The 10015-nt window shown below is 50.2% G+C and overlaps 2 long non-coding RNA genes across 2 annotated transcripts in view; one reads left to right on the top strand and one right to left on the bottom strand.

Moving 5' to 3' along the window:
- The first annotated feature begins 2068 nt into the window (after positions 1-2068).
- On the top strand, positions 2069-9135 carry LOC109272399 (uncharacterized). Its single transcript, XR_002082449.2, has 2 exons — positions 2069-2786; positions 8656-9135. It is a non-coding gene; the product is annotated as an uncharacterized LOC109272399 (long non-coding RNA).
- Positions 6198-10015, bottom strand: part of LOC109272400 (uncharacterized) — a 16384-nt gene continuing 12566 nt past the window's right edge. The window contains exon 3 of the long non-coding RNA XR_008417717.1: positions 6198-6887. This is a non-coding gene — a long non-coding RNA (uncharacterized LOC109272400). The remainder of the gene's footprint in view (positions 6888-10015) is intronic.

The following is a 10015-nucleotide window of genomic DNA, read 5'->3' as shown; positions in this document are numbered from 1 at the left end:
AAGCCGGAGCCCCCGCCCCGCTCCCGCCCCGCCGGAGCCCCGCCCCCCAGCCGGAGCCCCCGCCCCGCCCCTCAGACCGGGGTAGTGTATTTCCTGGAATTCCTAGCGAGCGGCGGGGACAAATCCGAGCGCCCCCTGGGCGGTGGCCCGCCCTGAACCTCCGGCCCCGGGACGCAGTGTTGGAGCCACCTGTGGGCTCGGGCTCCAGCCGCCTGGCTGGCTCTGCCTCCCTCCTGGCCCCTCGAGCAGCATTCAAGCTACCTCCTGGGCGCCTGCAGCGTGCCAGGCCCGACCTGGAAGCTGGGAACGGTGAGCGTCACAGACCTCGTGTGGCTTGCACTCTAATGGGCGAGACACACGCTCATCACATAATCCCACAACATAAATGTACAGTCGGGGGCCTTAATGGGGACTAGCCGTGGCTTACAGGTCGGCGAAGGCTTCTCTGGGTTTACTAGGTGGGGCGGGGGGGGGGGGGGGAGAGTAGGGGTGGAGTGGCAGAGGGCAGCCCACGTGGAGAGAACATTCTCTGTGAGACCCCAGGGCTCTGGGGAATGAACGGCGAGGAGGGAGGCATAGCAGATCCCCTCCTAGGCATTTACCCTTGAGAAACCCGCCTGCGTGCAGTCAGAGAGCATTTTCGAGGATGTTCACAGCAGCACTGTGCCTCACAGCAGACAGCACTGGAAACACCCCCTAATGCCCATCCTCACAGAGTGGGCAAAAACTGGGATTTTCACTATAGAATGTTACACAACCGTGAAATTGAATGGACTCGAGCTGCAGAGAAGCTAGACGTATCTCGGAAACCACTCTGCATGAAGAAATAAGTTGCAGAAAAACTATGTACACTATGATGCAACTTTTAGAATGTATGGTAAAAGCAAAACCAAAAATATGCTTGTGTGGGCACATGCACATGTAGAAAGAACTTTTAAAGGGAAAGATAAACACAAACTTAAGAATGTTGTCTCAGGGGAATGGGAAAGAAGGGGAAGAAGAGTTCACAGGTACATTCTGGTTACTGGTGGTGGTGCAGTATTTGAGTAGCATTATTTCATTTCATAATATTATAAATAAATTGATATATAAGGGGGAAATAGGGTGGGAAGTGGGTGGCGTGGGGCTAGTCAGGTGAGAGCTAGATCACACGGGGGTGTGTGGGACATGGTGAGGGATTGATTGGTCTTTGCTCCTGAGAGCACTGGAAAAATCAGTGGAGGGTGTAAATGGAGGCAAAACAGGATCAAACTTTTATTTGGGGAAAAAAAGTCTCCAGCTACTCAAAGTATGGTCCGGGCATCATTGGCGTCTATTCCCTGGGGCTGATTAGAATGCACGCTTCCAGCCCCCATCCCAGCCCTGCTGAACTGGAATCTGTATTTTAACAAGATTCCAGGTGCTTTGAGTGCACATGCATGTTACAGGTTAAGCCTGGGCTCGCTTGCTGTGAGGGGAAAACATTGGCGGGGGCGGGGGCGGGGAGGCAGTGGGGTGCAGAGGACATCCCTGGGGGACTAGAAAGGGAGCTGCTGCAGTGGTCTAGGCAGAGTGTGGTGACAGTGGAAGAGATGGGGAAAATCAGATTCAAGCTACACTTACAGGGTAAAATCAGCTGGACTTGGGTTGGGTTGTATGTGGGAGTGAGGGAGAGAGTAGGTCAAAAATGACCCTTCCAATACGAGGTTGGAGTCAGAGTTTTTTGCAAGACCCTTTCCTGGCTCTCCATGTAACTCAGGATAAGAATGGCTCTCATTGGGGCGCCTGGGTGGTTCAGTCGGTTAAGCATCCGACTTCGGCTCAGGTCATGATCTCGCGGTCCTTGAGTTCGAGCCCCGCGTCGGGCTCTGTGCTGACAGCTGTGCTGCGTCGGGCTCTGTGCTGACAGGCTGTGCTGACAGCCTGGAGCCTGTTTCAGATTCTGTGTCTCCCTCTCTCTGACCCTCCCCCGTTCATGCTCTGTCTCTCTCTGTCTCAAAAATAAATAAACGTTTAAAAAAAGAATGGCTCTCATTTATTGAGACACACTTGGGGCCAGGTACCCTGGGAAGCGCTTTATAGGACCATCCCGTTGAATCTTCGCAGCAATGCTGTGCAGTGGAAACAGACTTCCTCATTTTACAGATAAGGACACTGAGGCTCAGACAGTGGAACAGCCTGCTTAGCGCACATTGTGAGTAGCAGAGATGGAATTGAATCCGAATCCAACTCTAGAGCCTTCACTCTCTGCCTTGTTGCTATCTCCCCAGCCCCTGTCATGACTTTCTGTTCCCTCTCCCACGTCTGTCCCTTGACTTCCTGGTGCGTTTCCCAGACACTAGTCAACCTGGGCGACTTGCTGGTGGAGTAAAGGCGATCGATCACAAGTTCTTTGCTGTTCCTCCCGTTGTGGCTTTCCTTCCTTGTGTATCTGGGCTGGATGGAGGGCCTTGTTCAACAGAACACGATGGAAAGGACATTCCTGGACTTTGAGCCTGGCTCATCAAAAGCCTGGCAGCTTCCACCGGGGCCTCTTGAACACTCTCTCTGGGAACCCTGAGTTGCTGCGTATGAAGTCCAACCACCTTGAGCCCCTCCTGCTGGAGACCCCATGTAGAGCCTCTGCAGTCTAGCTGAGCCCAGCCTTTCTACCACTCCCACCAAGAAACCAAACACACCAGGGAAGCCGTGTTGGACCCTCCGGACCAGAGCAGCCGCCAACTGAATTTGTGACTTGGGCCGTGCCATGTGGAACCGAAGAATTACCCAGCTGACCCCAACCCAAACTCCTGACCTACAGGGTTGTGGTATGTAATAAAATGGTGGTTATTTGAAGCCACTAAATCGTGGGGGATAGACGGTCCAGCAGAAGGAGATAACAGGGATGCTAGTGCCTAGCCACCCAGCCCCTCCAGTCTCTGCACCTGAGTTTATGCCATTCTGACACCCGGAAAAGCCTTTTCGCAGATCCTGAACTATCAAAATTCTGCCTTCTCAAGCAGGTCGAACACAAAGAGAAGCGATCGGGCTGTGTGCTGCCCGGCTTGTGTTTGCTCTTACGCACTGCTCCGTGCCAGGCAGCACCCCCACTACGGAAACACCATCAGCCGCTCTTGCCCTCTGACTTGGGTTTGGCCAATAGAGGGGGCAGCAGCAGGAGGTCAGAAAGCGGGAGGAGGGAGACGTCAGGATGTTTATTCCTTCTCTCCCCCCTTGCACAGTCAGCCACCGGGTCAGCTGTGTCTCTCCACCAAGGCCACAGCTCCTGGCAGGCGGTCCGGTCCAAGCCACACTGCCCACCTTCAAAGGCAATGATTCCTTTAGTTACCAGCCTCAGGCTACTGCGCCACCCCTTCTTGCTTTCCAGAAGCTCTGCTCTGGGTTCGAGTTCCCTGGAAGCAGAGCCTGAGGTGAAGATTTAAGTGCCAGGCCGTGTATTTGGGAAGAGGCCCAGGAGACGCAGGAAGACAGGAAGGGGGCCGATGCAGACGGGCTACAGGACCAGGCGCCCAGAGCTCAGTTGTGCAGCGAACTCCGGGAGACCATGTAGAGGACGTGTCAGAGTTAACCCTGCTGAGGAGTGAGGAGGCTGGGAGGTTTATCTATCAACTGCCCTTTGACTTTGAGGACATTCACTTCTGGGCACTCTGGGCTTGCTCAACCCGCTGGCTCAGCTTGTTCCCATGGCTAGAAAACACCAGGAGAAAGAACGAGCAGGAGACTGAGCCTGATACTACATGGCATGAGTGCCATGCAGAGGCGATGCTGAGGGCTCTCGGGCTGGGCCCTGACAGCCACGCCTGGCCACAGCTTTGTGAATCCCTTGTTTTTTCCCAGCTTTACTGAGGGATGATTGACAAATGAAATTGTAAGATATTCAAAGTGTGCAATATGGGCCGCCTGGGTGGCTCAGTCAGTTAAGCGTCCAACTTTGGCTCATGTCAGGATCTCACGGTTTGTAGGTTCGAGCCTCGCGTTGGGCTCCGAGCCTGGTTGGGATCCTCTGTCCCCCTCTCTCTGTGCCCCTCCCCCGCTTGCACACTCTTTCTCAAAATAAACTTTAAAAATTAAAAAAAAACACAAAAAACCAAAGTGTATAATGTGATGATCTAAGCATACATGTGAAAAGATTCTCCCCCCACCATCAAGTTAATTAGCACACTCATCATCGTATATTTACCTCTTTGTTTGTTTGTTTTGGTGAGGACACTTATGTTTTACTCTTAGCACATTTCAACATTTCAGTTTTGCAAAAGTGTTATCCACGTAAGCCATCCTGTTATACATTATATCCTCAGAATGTATTCATCTTCTTAATGAATATAATTCCTTTATTAAACTCCCCTCAATTATTCAGTTTGAGTGTTTGCCTGCTTTCTGCCGGGACCCTGGGTGATATAGGCTGGTCTTGACCTTCACATAAATACAGGGTAGGCCAATGTCTACAGAGTTGGAAGAGGGGTGGAGAGAGAAAAATCTAGCTTGGGATCTAATTCCAGCCAACAACAACAACAACAACAAATGAATGAATGAATGAAAACAGAGAACTAATGAATAAGAATTGTCATAGACTCTAAGTCTAAAGTTCTCTTTTGGCCAGCAAAAGAGCCGACGCAGGATTAAAGCGAGAGATGGCTGATGTCCCGGAAAAGACAAGAGCCCCGAATAAGGATCCTTGCCCCGTTTTAATTAGTATCGGAAGGCTTACAAACGTGATGGGTGTGTACAAAGAGACAAGGAAACTGGCAACGTTAACTTGGGAACGTGAGGAAAGAGGGGGGGTTTTGAAGATATACAGTGTTTGGGGTCTGGGTCAATATAAAACAAAATCCGGGCGCCGGGCAGTCGGGAGGAAGGTTGTTTACAGTGGACGTGAGGCAGCACCCCTGTTTATCTTTGCCGAGGGGATGAGACAGAGGAAATAACCTCAGGGCTGACAAGGCACCTTTGCTTTTGTTAACCATCTCCACTCTTGGCTGCTTTGCCTGCAGCGGCAGTCCCTTGTCCAAATCACCAGTTTACCTACCCTGGCCCTGTCCTGGGAAAGCAGCTTTTCTGCCAGAGTACTGAATTGGGGTGCTTCCACCCTGAACATCTAATCTTTATTTCATACACCTGTGTGCTGGGTACCTTTGTGCTGTTCCTATTTCAGGCCTTTGCCTCTCCCTATTTGGGGGGCTCTGCACCCCCTCTCTATTTTGGGGTGCCTTGCACCTATTTCTGCACCTTTGTGCCTCTCTGTTCTCGGGGTGCCAATCTGGTTTACCCAAACTCGGGTGTGAGCATATTATGACTTCATTTCTTTATGCCTTGTTAACCCATTGGTGTAAACCCGGGGGATTCCTAAGCTTATCCCCCACAAAGAATATTCTAATTGGACACAATACTGATCAGGAATATCATGTCCAGTTAAACAAATTAAGCTGGTAACTTAGTACTACAGAGCCCAATGTGATTGTTCGAGTTGGGAAGGGGAAAAGTTACAGAGACGAGAACCAGGCTTTCATGAAAGATTATCAGTTGGGGTAACCCTAGCTACTGTTACACATAGAATGTTATAGATACCCAGCAAATAGGCTAGAAATAGAGTCCTTGCTTATATAACAGTTGTGAGCAGGTGGCAACTCTCTACTTGGTCCTACGACATGTGGGTCTCAGGTGGCCCTGGGGATCATCTTTATTCCAGCCATTCACAGGGCGAAGAGAGTACTAAGGAGTGTAAGGGCTCCGAAATGCACACATCACTCCTGCCTACATTCAATCCCCACAGCTGCCTCATGTGCCATACTGAATTACGGGGAAGGCTGGGACATGTAGTCCAGCAGTGCACCTGGGAAGGTGACCTTCCCATAAGACTTGTCATTGTATGTGTGTCAGAGAATTGTGTGACCTTGTCTAACCTTACCAGCCAGGTGGATAGTCTATAAAGGCAGGACAGGGTCAACTTATCCCGGATCCCCAGCCCTGACCCAGGGCCTGGGGGAAAGTAGGCACTTGCTACACGTTGGTGGAATGATAGGATGTAAGTAGGCAATTAAGGTTATTGTTGTTGAGCTTCTGAGGTATATGGGAAGCCCTTAATGAGCATGACCTTGTGTCCCAGCCCTGTGCAGGCTCAGGTTGCCTTGGATTAAGGGAGGGCAAGATGATGCCTAAGGAAAGAATTTCAAGACAAAGGTAAACCCCTCCCTACCGCACACACTCATGCAAAATTTGTGTCACAATAGTAGCTACTATTTATTGAGCACCTATTTTATGCTGGTCGCTGTTATTCACGGGCATAGGATTTCATCTAGAAATCCCCACCCCCCCCACCCCCAGCAGCCCTATGATGTAGGTTCCATGATTAGCCCCATTTGCTGGTGGAGAAATCAAGGCCCGAAGTGGTGAAAGATGAAGCTGGAATTTGGGTGTGAATATGCTAGACTCAGAGCCTGTGCTCTTGACCTCTACCAGTATCCAAGGGGATGCAGGGTAGGTTGGACAGCAGCCAGGTCTGGGGGAAGAGGCCTGAGTAGGCAGGCGGGAGCCCTGGGTTCGCATCCGGCTCTGTGTGACTGAGGGCGGGTCACCTCATTCGTTTGGCACGTAGTTCCCTCAGCTGGCTCTGCACCAGGCACTGAGGATATGCAGGAAAAAAACCCATCCTCTCCATGGTTTGCTCCTGGGCAGCAGGGGAACCAGCATCATCAATTTGATTCAATGTGACAAGGGTCATCAACTATTTCTTCCTCCTTGGCTCTATTGTCTTCCTCTGTGAAACTTCCAGCAAGGGGTTGGGAAGTCAAGGGTTGCAAACTCAAAGACCAACAGAGCAAGTTTGGAATGCAGACAGTCTGGAGTCCTGGCTCCACCGCTTGCAGCTCTGTGACTCAGGGCCGGTCCTCTCTGGGCCTCAACTTCCTCATCTGTTGAGTGGAGATAACACATATACACACTGAGCTCGTGGGATAACACAGAGCCATCCCTGATTCGTAGGGTAACCCACATAGATACCTAACTCGCAGCGTAACCCATATACAAATCGAGCTCATAGGATTCTGTGGGCTAAGACACACGCGGCCAGACCTAGCTCGTGGAATAGTACACAGACATGCCTCACTCGTGGGAGAGCAGTGGAGGTAAGGACTGTGCAGTGAGACGGCAGATGCCCCATAGAAATGCTGCTGTGCCGAAACGCGAATCCTCTGAGTGTTCAAGGAAATCCAGAAACCACACTTTCAATGTTTAAAATGTGTTCAGACAGACGGTGACTATACTTATCACGGTGAGCAAGAGTAATTTATAGAATTGTCAGATCAATACGTCGTACACCTGAGACTACCAGAATGTCACAACTACACTTCAATCATAAATTTTAAACTTAATTAAAACCAAGAAGTAAAGCTCTAAGAATACTAATAAAAAAAAAATAAAGAGGGGCGCCCGGGTGGCTCAGTTGGTTGGGCAGCTCACTTTCGCTCGGGTCATGATGTCACCATTCTCGAGTTCCAGCTGTGCTGAGTGCTCAGACAGCACCTGGAGCCTGCTTCCGATTCTGTGTCTCCCTCTCTCTCTTCCCTCCCTTGCTCATGATCTCTCATGAATAAAATAAATAAATAAATAATCTCTCTCTCTCTCTCTCTCTCTCACACACACACACACACACAAATAAACATAAAAAAATTTTTTAATAAAGAAAAAAGTCATACTGGTAAGAAAAAAAAAAGTGTTCAATACCTCCTGAATCTTAAAAACTTTGATTGAGCTAAGAAACACATCTGTGGGCCAGATTTTGTCCCTGGCCCTGTGGACTTCATAACAGCCAAAGTCTCTGCTGATTCTGGTCTCTGAATAGGAAAGAGGACAAGGAAGGTGTTGCCCCAACTCAAATTTAACCAGGCAGAATTGGAATCAGTTGCATACAGTAGAAAATTCTAAACTAACAGTAGCCAAAACTGGAAAGAAGTTTACTTCTCTGTCTTGTAAAAGATGTCCGGGGCGCTTGGTGGTTCAGTTGGTGAAGCATCCAATTCTTGATTTCAGTTCAGGTCAAGATCTCACACACGGAACCTGTTTGGGATTCTCTCTCTCCCTCACTCTCTGCCCCTCCTCCCCTCTCAAATATAAATAAAATAAACATTAAAAAAAAGTACAAAGATGGGCAACGCAGGCTAGTATGGCAACTCTGTGCAGATGCCTCCTTCCATCTCTCTGCTCTGCCGTCCCAAGCATGTGGCCTTTATCCTCGTTGTCCAGCATGGCTGCTGGAGCACTGGCCATCACATCTGCAGCCCAAGACAGCAGAGTGAAGGAAGAGCTCTCCTCTTTTAAAGATAATTCCTGATTTCCTCATGCCACTTCCACTCTTATAGTCAAATGGCCATACCTAATTGAAAAGAAGACTGAGAAACGCTTATAGCCGGGAGGCAAGGTAGCTAGCTAAAATGCGAGGTCCACCTGCTCAAGAAGAGGAGACAATGAGCCATTTGTGCCACATCAAAGAACTGGGTGTGTGAGGAGGGTGTGTGGATGGGCGGAGGGGTGTTGCCAGGCTGCCAGTTTCTGCCTTCTAGGCCTCAGGTGTCTTTACAGCCCTGTCTGACCAAGAGAAGAAAATCAGAGAATAAGACCGAAAGAGGGTAGCTGAATATAATAATGACAGCAACAACTTACCAAGGACCTGCTATATTCCAGGCTCCGCGCTGAGCCCAGGGAACATCACAGATTAGCATCCCAGGCTCTCTCGTGGGTGAGCCTCCTGCTGTGAGGCGGGAGGTCCTGTCCTGCCCGTGCCAGCTGGGGAAGGAGACTTAGAAGTCCGCTGTCTGCCAGACAGATAACCACCAGCCTTTCTGTTTTCAGTCCTGCCCTACACCTCGGTCTTTGGAGGTTCTTGGTCTCTCTCATCCCTGAGCCTTTGATCTCCAGTTGTCTTGTGTCTTGATGGCTCCCCTGAACAGTCAGGGTTCAACTTTCTGGGTTTCTCAAGTCAGCCTAGCATCTGTTTTCCAGCTTCTAGAGTTTGGTTGACTGTTCTCATCTGCTGTGAGCTCCTCACATGGTCTCTTTGTCCCAGTGGAGAGGTGTGCATTTTTAAAAACGCTTTTATGTCATTTTATTAGAATTTCAGAAAACAATGGAGGCGAATAAATGTGTTCAGTCTGCCGTGTTTAACCAGGAGCCTCCAGCCTGCATTCTTGGGGCGCCCTCAGCACACAGGGTTCTCTCTTGCTCTTAACCCCGGGGAATGTTTCTCTCTCGCCTCCATAGCCCAAACCTGCTTGTCAAGTGCGACGGCCTTGCCGCCCTCTTCTTTGTACTTAGGAAAAAGAAATCTCTGATATGGCTCATTTCTGAGAAGTGTGGACTTTAACAAGTTAAAATTTGAAGGTGGGGATGAGAGTTAGTCATTTCTGAATTGGAACATCAGAGTAAATCTCCCTCCAAAGCAATATTTCCACTGTGTTTACAATGGAGTCCAAAGTCAATGCTCAAGGGGAAAGCCAGGTAGAGCCACGCTTATCCTTACAAACGACTGAACACAGACACATTGCCTCTCAGTGAGTCTGACACAGTCACCATTTCCTCCAGAGTTTTCTCCCGGTGCCTTGGTGAAGTGCCTGCAAGAGATCCTGGTTTTGGTTGAGGAGCCATGTTCTATGAACAACACGCACCTCCAGACCCTGGGACCCCCTCCGTGCACCGTGATGCTCGTGATGCTGGTAAGAAAAGGGGCACATGGTCCCCAAGAACTAGGGTGACCGACCGCCCTAGTTTGGTGGGACTGAGGAGTTTCTGGGGACACAGGACAGTTGCAGGGCAAACCGGGTGGGTGGCCGCCCTGCAGACCTGCTCCTCACACGCCCTCCCGGGCGTGTGCTTGCTGCGCACGTAGCTGAACATGCTCATCCCTGCTGTTACCACCTACCCCGGCAGATGGTGGAGTAGCTCAGAGAGTGCGCTCTGGAGCCAGGATGCGGGGGCCAAACCCTAGCTCCAACACTCACCAGCTCTGAAGCAAGTCACTTTACCTCTCTCTGCCTCAGTTTCCTCA

Source organism: Panthera pardus, unplaced genomic scaffold (genome assembly GCF_024362965.1).
Source record: "Panthera pardus isolate Hobbes unplaced genomic scaffold, ASM2436296v1 HiC_scaffold_25, whole genome shotgun sequence".
Classification (NCBI taxonomy): Eukaryota; Metazoa; Chordata; class Mammalia; order Carnivora; family Felidae; genus Panthera; species Panthera pardus.
The sequence above is the reverse complement of the archived record's forward strand: the minus strand, read 5'-3'. Positions and strand labels throughout refer to the sequence as shown.